Here is a 13,874-nt window from a genome sequence, read left to right as displayed (position 1 = left end):
TATGGTTTTTAACTCTTATATCCACCATTAAAAAATTTACAGATATACTCAATTTTTTTTCAAAGAATGGGAGTCAGAGTAACACAGTGATATTATGTCTCATAATGAACATAAGTAGTTGAATACTATAAGATTAAGGAGACTAGAGTTTACACAATATAAGGAAGGGTTTTACAGCCTAATTGCTTAAAGATACATTGGGATCGTTTAATGGTAATTTCCTTCTAGAGATAGTTACATGTAGTTGTGGCTACGAAACAAAGAAATGTAGTTATAGAGGACAGTTAGGTGTAGCAAATGGTAGAGGTTAGGAAAATGTTAGATGTTCTCTTTGCTTGCAAGTCAGAAAGTTATTGAGCTTCCTTAGGGATCGAGAGGCTAGTCGTGAGATGAATTTATATATTGGATCCAGAAATAGACATTGTCTTGGCCCCAAGTTACCCTGAGTGTTTCCTTTCTGTGTCTATCGTGGCCAACATCAGCTTTTCCTCATGAAATCTTGGCTTCTCTGTGTCTCTCTATCATGTATAAAGTAGTTATTCAATTCTCCTTGGCAATTGCAAAGAAGAGACAGTGATAGGTTCAGCTAAATACCTGTGCTCTGTTCTTTGAGCTACACCTCCCTTTGAGAGATTGCCAGTTTGTAAAAATTATACTTAAGAACATTAAAATGTTAAGGACTTTAAGTAAATAGCAATTTATGAATCCAGTAGTGAAAAACCACATGTGGTTTGAGCGCCACCAAAAGGGTGTGAGGGAAAACTTTAAAGAAAGAATTCTCACGAGCAAGACAATTCTCAAGAGCAAGATATTGGAGAGGTTAAAGTGAAACAGTAGCCTTAGAGAGGACCCCCATCAAATGGCTTCACAATTAATCATTGTTATTATAAAGGATAATTTGTATTCGTTTTATGCACAGAAAACTCAGTAGTGTATGCTTCTCTAGCCTGTCTTTTCCAGCTTGGTAATATTTGTCACAGATTTTGGATTCAGGATAATGCCTTCTCCATGTGAGTATACCTGATCATATCTCGCTATGGTTGGTTCTCAAAGCTTTGCCCAGCTTAGCTGGTGCTCCTGTCTCTTTTGTGTTAACCTCTGTAAAGGCAACAGAAGCTCACATCTTGGTGTAGACTGGGCATCTCAAGCTTTCCTTTACCTTGATGGTGTGGTAGGACATACCTCCTTCCTTCTACCTCATGGTACTACAGTGAGGTATTGTGCTTGAATGACAAGTTGTGCTATCTTAGTGTGGACATCTTATTTCCCAGTAGCTTTGCTCCCTAATTTTGCTCTTAATTGTTTTTTTCTGGTCTTTACTTGTAGGGCAGCATTTGCAGGCAAGTATCTTTGTAGATATCCAAAGCCTAGGTGAGCCAATTAATGGCAAAAGAGACTCTCCTTTAGAGAGTATGTTCCTTGGCCACTGCAACTAGACATAATAGGGTGTTTGACAAAGCAGGGGTGGTCCTTTCAGGCTGGCTATCATGTGCAAAATTTAGATCTTTTGTGAAACTGTGGATTTAGTAACTTTTTGGACTCATTTTCTTACAGAACATCAGGAACAGATGCTATCCTCTTCCTCTTCTTTCTTTTCTGTTTTTGCATCTTGGGGTAAGCTGGAGGAAAAAGAGAGTAATTATTATTTGAACATCATGCAGGGATAAACAGTCCTTTCTATGGCTACTGATCCTTGAAGCAATCATGGTTAGACAACTGGAGCAGCTTCTGTGGCTTTGCTCAAAGTAAAGGGAAATGAGATATTGAACTACAGGTAGGCCTAGCCAGCGTCTTACAACATATGCAGTGTACATGGGAACACTGAATAGTTTTAAGTTTTCTCTCCAACAGTAATTTCTCACTTCCATGATAAGTTTTGTACTGGACCTAGGCCATTGACAGTAAGGTAAAGGGAGTGTGTTATGATTTCTGATACTGGGAATGAGGCAAAGCCATGTATTATTCAATTAGTAAGGAAATGTTTGGATCAAGGTAAAGTGTCAGTTCTGATTAGTTTTATTGGTTAGTTCTCATTACTTTTTAATGTCATTTTTAAAAAATAACATACTTCTAACTGATGTAGTATTGTGGGTATATTATAAGACAGAAAGTAGCAAAGGTGCTCAATTTGAAAACATGAAAAGTAAGATATGAAACGCTGAATGCCCGATGCATTAAAATAACTTTTTATAATAAGTGGCTTCATTGTTGTTAGTGGTTAATTTTTCTTCATAGAAAAACATGTAAGAAAGGGAAATGAAAGTAAAAATGAAGAAAAGCTTGTCTTCCTTTCTTCCTTGCCTCCCTCCCTCCTCCCTCCCTCCCTCCCTCCTCCCTCCCTCCTTCCCTCCTTCTTTCCCCTTTCTTTCTTTTCTTTCTTTCTTTCTTTCTTTCTTTCTTTCTTTCTTTCTTTCTTTCTTTCTTTCTTTCTTTCTTTCTTTCTTTCTTTCCCTCTCTCCTTCCTTCCTTCCTTCTCTCCTCCCTCCCTCCCTTCCTTCCTTTCTCCCTCTCTCTCTCATTCCTTCCTTCCTTCCCTCTCTCCTTCCTTCCTTCCTTTTGCATTTCTATCTTGTTTGTTTTGTTTCAGTTTTCCTCTTAACTACTAACATGAGAGTCTTAAGATGTATCTGACAAAATTTCAGTGACTCTTTGCAAAGGAACTCAACTCATGTTAAACAAAAGAAGCTTTAAAATGTTGGGGGCAAGAATAAGACTAGATTTTGAGTTATTATAAACGTGCATCTTATTTAACTCCATGTCCCAAAGGAATTGCATTTCTCTGGGGTCTGGGAAAGGAAGTGCAGACAGCCACCCCATTCCCATGACCTCACTCCTTGGGGCCCATCCCACACATGGTAGGAAGCAAAGGATAGTAAGTGCTTGCTGAATCTTTTCAGCGGTGGGGTTGCCTGCCCTTAAATGTCAGTACTACAATGACAGAAAAAAAACAAAAACAAAAACATACTGTGAAACATTAAAAACAAAATGTCAGTTACAAAAGGAAAAAAAAAAAACATGGATTTACAAGTTGGACCTGTAAGGTAGTTGGGAAAAGTCAAGTAAAATGTAAGAAAACCCTGTGCATATATGTCTGTTTCTGTGTGTGCCTCTCTCTCTCTCTCTCTCTCTGTGTTTCTCTCCCTTTCTCTCTCTTTCTCTCTGTGTATGTGACACACACACCGAAAGTGAGAGAGAATGTTTTAACTATAAAATTTGGTAACTTTTTGGTGTGAGTTTGATCTATATAAAAAAAAAAACCTATACAATTTTCTATACGTGTCTTTTGGAGAAAAAAATAAGTTACCTAATATATTTAATAATTATTACACTACCCCCAAAATCTTAAATTCTGGGGTACAGTGAAAATAAATTGGGTACATCCCCCCTTTCACTTAAATAACCACTTTTATCTGAACACTAACTCCTTACTAATTCATTTCGATGTGACATTAAAAGTACATGCTTTTTTCTGTACTCTAGTTAGAAGGAATAACTCCCTTTCAGAAATTTCTTTGTATAAAAAATTTCTTCCTACTTTACATCCTGTTTTGGAGGTATCCTTCTGCTGATTTATGATAGATCCTGTTTGTTCATTTTATGTACAGTTACTTTTCTTATAATTGTAAGATTACATCATTTTTCTGTAATTTGTCAGGTACTAAGATTTAAGAGGGACAATTTATCTCGTTAATGATTGAGTGATAATAACATTATACACAGTTAAATAATACCACATGAGTTAAACAGTTCTGAAAACACTCGTATCATCTTGTGATCTAATTTTTCAGGAAGCAAGAAGTTTCATTCTAGGAAATTTTGTGGGGACCTGGTAGCCAGTTAGGTTATATAGGACTTATGTCACCAGCCAATCCAAATAGACTTTATTTCAGAGAAGAATCTAAAAACACTTGTACGTTTTCTCTCCTTCTGAACCTCTTCCCTCCACTTAATCTGTTCTGAATCTATTATTTCCTGTTTTCATCAGAATTCTCTTTGTATGCAATGGAATAAAACACGTTTTCATTTCCCAAGAATAATTTATAATTAATAGCTTCTTCAACCTAACAAATACTCAGTTTCGATTTGCTTTCCTTAGGACTCTTTCATCCCTACTGAAAATTTAGTAACTACCTCCACACACACTTCAAGGAAGGGAGTACAAACATCTGCATCTTCACAAAATGTTTCTCTTCCCAGTCATAACTGACTGAGGTGCTGGAAGCTTCCAGATTTTTTAGAAAATTGGACTGGAATTAGAGAAAAAGGAGAAAAAGGAGATTGCTATTTTGATATGGAAGTTGCATTGGCAAAAGAAACATACTGGGCTGGGGATATAGCCTAGTGGCAAGAGTGCCTGCCTCGGATACACGAGGCCCTAGGTTCGATTCCCCAGCACCACATATACAGAAAACGGCCAGAAGCGGCGCTGTGGCTCAAGTGGCGGAGTGCTAGCCTTGAGCGGGAAGAAGCCAGGGACAGTGCTCAGGCCCTGAGTCCAAGGCCCAGGACTGGCAAAAAAAAAAAAAGAAACATACTATAATTAGAACACAAATGTAGTTTGTTCTCTTAACTGTCCCCTTAGTGGAAAATATTTCCGTAGTACCAAATGACAGTTTCAACAATTCACAAGAAAACTGGTGTTTGATTTGGTACATTGGATTTCAATTAGACATGTATGTGTATGTATGTATATATATGCATATATTCTATATTGATTATGTATATATCCAATATTACTTAGCCATAAATAGAAAATATGTCATTTAGAGGAAAATGGATGGATCTGAAGATAATCATGTTGAATGAGATAAGCTAAACTTCAAACTCCAAAATTTAAATATTGCATCTTCTTGCTCATTTGTGAAATATATATGAGGATGAGGATGATGATGATAGTAATAGGACATAATAACAGACATGAATGTAGGTCTTAAATAATTAAGTCTTTCCAGAGAAGCAAATGGAAGCCAGGGAAGGCCTTCTGCCTTCCTCATCTTGTTGAAATAATTTTTGGTGCCTCTGGTATTGTGAGTCAGACAAAGACTTCTTGTTGAAGGTCATACATGACTAGTGCTCGCAAAGTTAGAGCTTTGTCTTTCCCTTGTAAAATACCCATTGACCTCACAGGTGTTTTACAACTCAAACTCCTGTCATTGTTTCCAGGGTGAAGCTTCTGGAAATCTTTCCGTGCACATTTTAAGTGTGTATTCTATGGGTTTTGAGAAAGGTATACATTCTTATAACACTCTCACAAATCAGGGTACCAACTTTTTCCATCACTATACCTCAGGGAGTTTCTTTGTGTGCTTTTTGTCAACTTCCTGCACTGTTGATCTTATGAAAACACAAATATTCTTTCTACAAATATAGATTAGATTTTCTGTTTATAAATTTTCATGCAGAAGGAATTGTATTGCAAATACTTATTTATGTCTTGTTTCAGTAAGTTAGGATAGTAATTTTAAGATCAATCTATGTCAATGAGTTTATTATTAGTTCACTCATTTCCACTACTGAGTAATATTCCAGTACATGAATGTATCAAAATTTGCTCCTTAATTTACTTATATATTTGAGTTATTTTCAGTTTCCAGCTTTGATAAATAATACTTACGTAAATATGTGCAAGTTTCTGTGTGAACAAATTGTTTTCTCCTGGTACAAACTTAGTGGTGTTCCTGGGTAATTTGATAAATGTATGTCTAGCTTTATAAAATGTTATATGAACTTATTTTCCCACTACTAATGTGTCAGTTCCAACTTTCCCACATATTTCCCAGTATTTAATACTGACAGTTTTACACTATTAGACAATTCAAATGGGCATTTCCTTGATGTCTTATAGCATTGAGCTGCCTGTTCTTTCTTTTATGAAACATTGGTGGAATATTATTTTTCTAGACATGGTAGCTAGCATAAAGAATAGTGAATTCTATTGACCTTATATGAATTGAGTATTGAAAATAAAGCTGATTAAAGAATTTGAATCCAAAATTTCAAAAGACATTTGTGAAATACTGGGTGATTTATCAACATAGGGAGTTAAAGCTAATTCTCAAGAATTTAATAGAAAAATGTCTATTTTTATCCACTTGGCAAATATGGCTCCAGGAAATTTGCTCAAGATCATATAAGTAGACATTAGGACAAAGATTAGAAACCATATCTTGTCATTTTCAATTTAATTTTGTATATATTTAGCTCAAGATAAGCCTAAAACATTGATTAGATTACATTATTTCATTGAATCTGTTTTATTTATTAATTTTTCCATGAGCTTTAGGTCTGTGTGAAAAATCTTCTAAAATTTATTTTTCTTCATGAAAATGCTCAGAAACCTTGTTAACAAATGAACCTTCCCTGTTTATTTTGGGAGACCGATGCAGTAAGCAGCATCTCTGATTCTTATGCTATTATTTATAAGCAATTAAGGGATAACCACTTCAGAGGCATATGGCCTCAAATAAGAAGTGCTTTGTGCATTATCCCTGTGCCCTGTAATTGCATTTAGCTGTGAGTCAGATGAGCTGTGTGTGTGCTGTGTACAACTAATTGATTGCGGGCACACTCCATTGCTCAGACCAGGGCAATGGTACCATTTAAATGCTTTGTTAAGATCAAGTAACTAGTGAGAAATAATTCAATAAAAGGTCCTGGTTTCTGCACCGGTAAGTTCAGTTAAAACTTTCCTGCAGCAAAATTCTGTGTAGCTAGGGAAATAGAAGAAATGGGACATAATACTCTAGCTCAGATGTCAGAAAGAAGAAAATCCTACAAGCATCATCGATCTGACCATTTGCATTGGTTTTTGTTTAAACAAGAATGCTCCTCTCCCTGTACATATATACATATATATGTGTGTATATATACATGCTCATACACATCTATATATATACGTACGTATGCTTTGTGTGTGTGTGTGTGTGTGTGCATAAATGCGCATAGGTGTGTGTTGGTCCTGTGCCTTGAACTCAAGGCATGAATGCTGTCTCTGAGCTTTACTGCATAAGGCTAGCACTCTACCACATGAGGCACAGCTCCATCTCTGGCCCTTTGGTGGTTAATTGAAGAGGCTCATGGACTTTACAACCCAGGCTGGTTTCAAACCTCAACCCTCAGATTTCAGCCTCCTAAGTAGCTAGGATCACAAGCATGAGCCATTGCCACCTGACTCCTTATATTTTAAGAGAAAAAAGGAAGAAAAATATTTATATAGCATTTAAAGCATATCTTATTTATTATTCTTTTCCAACATGTTAAATTATTTTTAGGCCAGTTGTTTTTTTCATGTATGCTGTTACTTTTCATTGAATTACAGTACACAGTGAAAAGTGGCCTCTTCAATCACTTGCTGGGTGAGGTGATAATCAGGTTAGTGTATATAATCAACGTTCATTATTTCTTTATTTTTTTTTTTTTTTGGCCAGTCCTGGGCCTTGGACTCAGGGCCTGAGCACTGTCCCTGGCTTCTTCCCGCTCAAGGCTAGCACTCTGCCACTTGAGCCACAGCGCCGCTTCTGGCCGTTTTCTGTATATGTGGTGCTGGGGAATCGAACCTAGGGCCTCGTGTATCCGAGGCAGGCACTCTTGCCACTAGGCTATATCCCCAGCCCCTCATTATTTCTTTGTGATTCTTTGTTTTTGCAGTTTAATCACAGTTCTTAACAACTGTCTTGAAATTTAGAAATAAAGATGTTTGATTTTGGGATTCTTAGTCAATAAACAGTTATGGAATGAATGGTAAATGCTGTTGATAGATGTGAGTCCTCACATATTCTACTTTATATGAATTGAAGACATTTCTTAAAACATTACTGTTTCTCCCTGATTGTTAGAGACTTGGGTGAGGGAAAAGGGAAGTGAGGATGAATTCAACAAGCACTTTGATTTCTTGATGTCACCTCACCAGTGTATTATGGCTGTGTTATTGCATGACTGACTCTTTTTACACTGTATGCTGTTACCTACCAAATGTAATTGAATGGCTTTATTATTTGCCACATCCCTTCTAGGGTTAGTACAATCTCCAACTTGAAATGTTCAAGTTTATGGCCTTCAGTTTTAGTAAGTAACTTCTCCAAGATTACATATTCATGTATGGAAAATTCTGAAGTTCATCCTTTGTCAAACATGATGCTTTGTCAATTATGATTTCCTACAATGTCCATAAAAGGAGATGTTTGGGAAATCCACAAAAATTTGTGATATTATATTTACGAAAACTTCTGAAAATCCTCACATATCGATTTTCAATTATTCTCTGTGACTTGCAAATTAATACTCATCAAATAGTTGCCCAAATTTTGAATAGATAAAATTAGACCATTAAAATGTACTTGACTTAAGTCAATAGCCTTTTAAATTTAATTTTTCCCTAAGTTGTGGGAAAAGATGCTGTTAACATTTATACATGTGGTATAAATTTAACATGTATGCCAAATCATATAAGTTTTACAGATATTTGAACATTTTAATTTCTGTTACATGCAATTATTTTAGTTCCTTGGCACCTCAGAAAACTGATAGTGACAGAAACTCAAAGAGGAACTTTCTCTAAACATGGTCTTCCTCTTTCTTTGCAAGTATTGCTATGCTTTCTAAGTATTATGGAGTTCTAGAAAAGAGATTTTTTTCCCTTTAGCTCATGAGAAATTCATGAGTGAATAAAATTTACAATATGGCTAAAATATTTTGAGAACTAGGATAGAGGAAAGTTCTATAATCCTCTTAGAGGTTTACTCGAGGGTTCTTTATGTGTTAATAAAATAATAATGTGGAATCTACTTTAAGTCCTTTTGAAGCAAGGTATATAGGGATATAAATAGTAATCCAAGTAACAATATAGTTTGAACTTTAGAAAAAAAGAATAACAGACACTTGATCCTCTTTTTAGGCCTGGGGAGTCTCCAGTAATCTTATCCACACAAGAAAAATTCAAAGAATTTAAAAGGTCTGGCTATAATTACACAGTTCATGGTGGCAACTCTTAGAATCAAGTCTGGTAATTTGCTCTTTTGTCACATGTTATCCATTAGCTTTCGATTCCTTAAGACTAAATGCTAGTGAACAGTTTATGTTTGGCAAAGAAGACTAATGCTTTTCAAAGAACATAATTATCATTTTCATTTCATGGTAGTAGATTAAAGTGCTCCTGGTTTACCTCTTCTAATTGTCTAGAAGCATAAAGTCAAAGGAAGAACAAACTGCCAAACATATAACTCTATTAAAAATGATAGGAACAGTCAGTTGCCAGTGGTTTATATCTATAATTCTAGCTACTCAATAAGGCTAATAATATGTGAAGATTATGGTTTGAAGCCGGCCCAGGAAAAAAAATGTTTATTCAACACTTACTTCCAATTAATCAGCACAAAGTCAGAAGTGTAGATATGACTCAAATGGTATATCACCATCCTTAAGTGAAAAAGAAAAGGGATTGTGCCAGAACCTAAGTTCAAGCCCCAGTAATGGCATTAGAAAAAGAAAGGAAAGAATGATGAGAATATCTTGTATATAAAAAGAAGTTGTACAAATATCGTATCTCATAAGCTGCCTTATTTAAATAAACAATGAAATCTCGAGTTCATCTAAGATGAGAGTTTTGTGTTGTAAATTTTGAAAATGTAAGTACTTGTCAGCAGCTATTCCCAGGCTTAGGGCAGAGGCAAATGTTGCACACTCTTTAATAGATATCTTCTAAAAATCTGAGTATCAATTTGGATAAGCTATTAAATTATATGAAGACCAAAAATCTTTAAACCGCAGTACATCTACACTAGTTTATTTCTTGCTCATACTACAGAACTCAGACTCATTTACACATCCATTAGGGGAGTCAGGAGGCCTCTGAGAATGATGCTGCTTTAGGAACTCATTTTCCCTGAGCATTTTCTTTATTTATATGAAAAAAAAAATCAAAGACCAATCTTATTTTTTTCTAGGTTATTCTCACTAAGGATTTTTCTGATTATTTCTTTATGGTTAGATACTGGCAAAACATTTTTGACCAGAAGACTACATAAGTGTCTTCCAAACACATAGATGACATGTCTTTTTACTTATTGGTTTGTTTATAATTCTCCTAGTTTAACCCAATTAGTACATGGGTTAAAGCCATTTGTCACTGCTTCTATTGTTAATGCATGCTTTTGAAAATTTAAATGCTGACTTTTCCTTTATTCTTTTTTTTTGGTCAGTGGGGCTTGAACTCCAGGCCTGGGTGCTGTCCTTGAGCTCTTTAAGCTCAAGGTAAGCTCTACCACTTGGAGCCACTGCTCCACTTCCCTGACTTTTCCTTTATTCTAAAAGATGCTATCATCTATTGACCTGTATACTGATGAAATATAGACATCCTTTTAAAATTAAAGGGCTAGGAGTATGGCTCAAGTGACAGAGTGCTTACCTAGCAAGTGTGAGGACTGATGTCAAACCCAGTACCATTCCCTTCCCCTCCCCGCCCCCCAAAAAAATCCAAGACCAAAAACCAAATAAAACCACCTGAGTTCAAATCGTCATACTGCCAACAAATAAAGATGTAAGTAAAAAACTACATAAAAGTGAAATTATTTTATTGTATTACAAGCTTTGGATTTTCCCTCTTTGGCTCTTCTTAGCTTACTTACCTACCTACAGGGTAATAAAATTATACTCTTATGAATAAAATAAAAAGGAAAGTTTGATGTGACTGAAATAGTTCTGAATTATATTTCTCCTGTACTACATTAGTATTATTAACATTAGTATTTTTCTACCTAATGCCTAAATAAATAAATATACATATAAATATATATGCTAGACAATTTTGTATTTGATATATACTATATATATAGTTTTAGTATGTACACATACATATTCCTGAAATAAATTCAGTTACAAATTGTTGATGTCAGTCATCATTTCAGTGACTTAAAATTTCATTTTTCATTTCATCTTCCTAGAAAAATATTACTAAATTTTTGCAATATTCAGTTCTTTTCTTAGATTCTTTTAGAAGTTTCAAACCTATCATTGTATCTGTCCTAGACTTCTCTGAAGCTTTAGCAGGACTTTACAGTACACAGTCTTATGGAAATGGGACAAGAGCTGTTGCCCCCTTCCTCTCCTTCATCTCCATTCTTTCCCTTTTCTGTTTCTCCTCCTCACCTTCTGCCTCCTTCTTCATTCTTCTGCCTTCTCTCTCCACTCGTCCCTAAATTAGCACAAAGAGGTGGGTGACTCATGACTAATATAAGGGTCACAACTTCTATCCTGTTCCCTGGAAACCTTCCTGAACATGACCCAATGATTGTAGGTTTTCAGGAAACTGAATTTAGCCATTCTTATCTTTTTTATTTTCTTTATTCCAAAACAAATAATATTTTTCCTAATATTTAACCAGAAGCTTTTTGTTTTAAATTTCCATCAGGCATGTTACTATATTAATCCAATGCCTATTAAGGTTTTTTGTGTGTGAATGAAAGAAGTAAATTGATATTAAAATGTCAAGTGATGTTTTATTAATTCTACTTCAGTTGGGTTCCTACCAAATGAATTTTGGTATGTGTATATGGTTAGATCACGAGGGTAAGTTGGTTTATGGTTTACATTCTTGTACAATGCCCATCCTTCCAGGTTCTGACTTCCATTTCTCCCTCCTTCCCAATCAACCCATGTCTCTCCTTTCTTGTCTCCACTTCCAGCAGGAACTTTAAAGAAGACCCTTGGCAGAAGAAAACAGCACCTTTCCCAGCAGACTTAGCTCTTTTGTTTCTAAACCACTACTCGCAGCAGCGTTAGTCATCACTCCCCCAGCTGCCCACCATGCTATTTAAATATCCCTTTTTGAATTATATTTTCCCTGTTTCCTTTTTCACCCCATAGTCATGTCTGTGGAGGAAACACTCTAGGCAATGCCACCCCCACACAACCACATCAATAATGATTAGTTGTCTTTTATCTGTATCAGTCTGTTCTGTACAACCTGTGCCGTTTTCATTGCTGACATCTTTCTTTGTTATTCCAAATGAACATTCAGCATAATGTCAAAAAGGGACACATTTTTGTCCCGGCGTCCAAGGGTAAAGAACTGACTATATCTCAAGCCTGGGAGAGTGGGTGTCTTTTTAAACACTTACAAGACAGAGGTCTTTTAATCTCCTTTATTTACCTAACTCATATCTCACTGGAAATTATTTAACTACTTTAGAAAAGTTTATAGTCTATGCTATCTCTTACAAATGATATCAGGTCAATAAATATTTTATTGTTTCCTACACATGAAGAGCTGTATCAGTTACCAGAGGTAATTATGAAACTGAGCTATGTTTAAAACCTTTCACCATAGAGCTTGTTGATTAAAAAATTGTTTAATAATGAACAGCAGATCTTCATAAAAGCATGTTGTATGCTGAGACATAAAACCTAGCTGTGTGTGAGCATACAGCTTTGTTTAATCACTTTGGAGCTACTTGCCCTTTGGAAAATGAAAGGGTTGACTTAAATGACACGGTTTATGATCTAACAGTATACAATCATGTTAGCATGGAAAAGTCTGGTCCTGAACCTGTTTTTCTCAGATCCAGTTTGTTTCCTGCCCTACTCTCCTCTATATGGAGTAGTTGAATACTGCAGGCTGATTGTCCTAGGACTGGAGACTCATGGCCTGATGAAGTCAAAGGAAGGCAGGCTCTAGCCAGGGTGGGAGATCACAGAGCCAAGGGAGGCATGGGCTGGGGGAATGACAAATAAACATACCTTCTTTCTTTATGTGGTGGCATCTGCAGTGACTTTATCTCCTCTGGGATTCCATCTCCCACTCATTCAGCCTACTTATACTTCTAATTCCTATAAAGTGGTCTTCAGTGCCAGTTACAAACTGTTTTCCTTCAACCTCTGGGGGATAAAGGAATCCTGCTATTGTCAGTCTCCAAAGTTAATTTACAGGCCTCTGTTTCTCATTTTCTAAGGATCTACACTTATTTTCCATTCCTCAGCAATGAATATTTGAGACAGTTCTGTTTTGATGGCTAAATTGTGGCCAACACATAATGTTTACTTCTTATTTACTCTAGGACAAAGTCCTTTAAATAATTGAATTAAAAATAGCATAGAAACCTTAACTAGCTTACCTAAATTATCCAAAGAATTTTTCTTTTATATCTGTTCCAGTTACAGATCGAAGGAAGGTACAAGATCCTTTATGTCTACTTTTATGTATCTTGGCCAAGTCAAATCTTCTGAAAGACAAGGCCCATGGAAATCAAAGTAGGAAAAATCTTTTATGAACTAAATAGGTCTGTATGTATTTTGATTCCTGAGATAAGAACTACATCTATCACGCTTTCCATCAGAGAATTAATTAAAAATAAAATTATGGTAAATGTATTAGTAAACTAAAGCTTTGGTAAGTAAATAAGAAATCTTTTATGGACCTAATTTAGGTGTTGTGCTTTTCTTCTCTCTCTCTCTTTTATCACTATTACTTCTAGGCTAATAAGAAACCTTTTCATTTTGAGCAGTTTTATAAGAGGGGACAACAATCCTAGCTGAAGTGATTGGACTTTTAGACTGACACATTGTTGGTGAGTCTTAGGTGGGACTACGGTGGGTTTGAGGCTGCCGAGGCTACAGAGTTGAGATCCTATCTCAAAATGCCAAGAAGAAAAAAAAAGACTAGGGGTCTGGGAATATGGCCTAGTGGTAAAGTGTTCACCTCATATACATAAAGCCCTGGGTTCCATTCCTCAGCACAACATTGATAGAAAAAGGCAGAAGTGGTGCTGTGGCTCAAGTGGCAGAGTGCTAGCCTTGAGCAAAAAGAAGCCAGCAACAGTGCTTAGGCCCTGAGTTCAAGCTCCAGAACCAGCAACAAAACAAAACAAAACAAAAGACTAAAC

This window comes from Perognathus longimembris, chromosome 4 (assembly GCF_023159225.1).
Source record: "Perognathus longimembris pacificus isolate PPM17 chromosome 4, ASM2315922v1, whole genome shotgun sequence".
Lineage (NCBI taxonomy): Eukaryota > Metazoa > Chordata > Mammalia > Rodentia > Heteromyidae > Perognathus > Perognathus longimembris.
The sequence above is the reverse complement of the archived record's forward strand: the minus strand, read 5'-3'. Positions refer to the sequence as shown.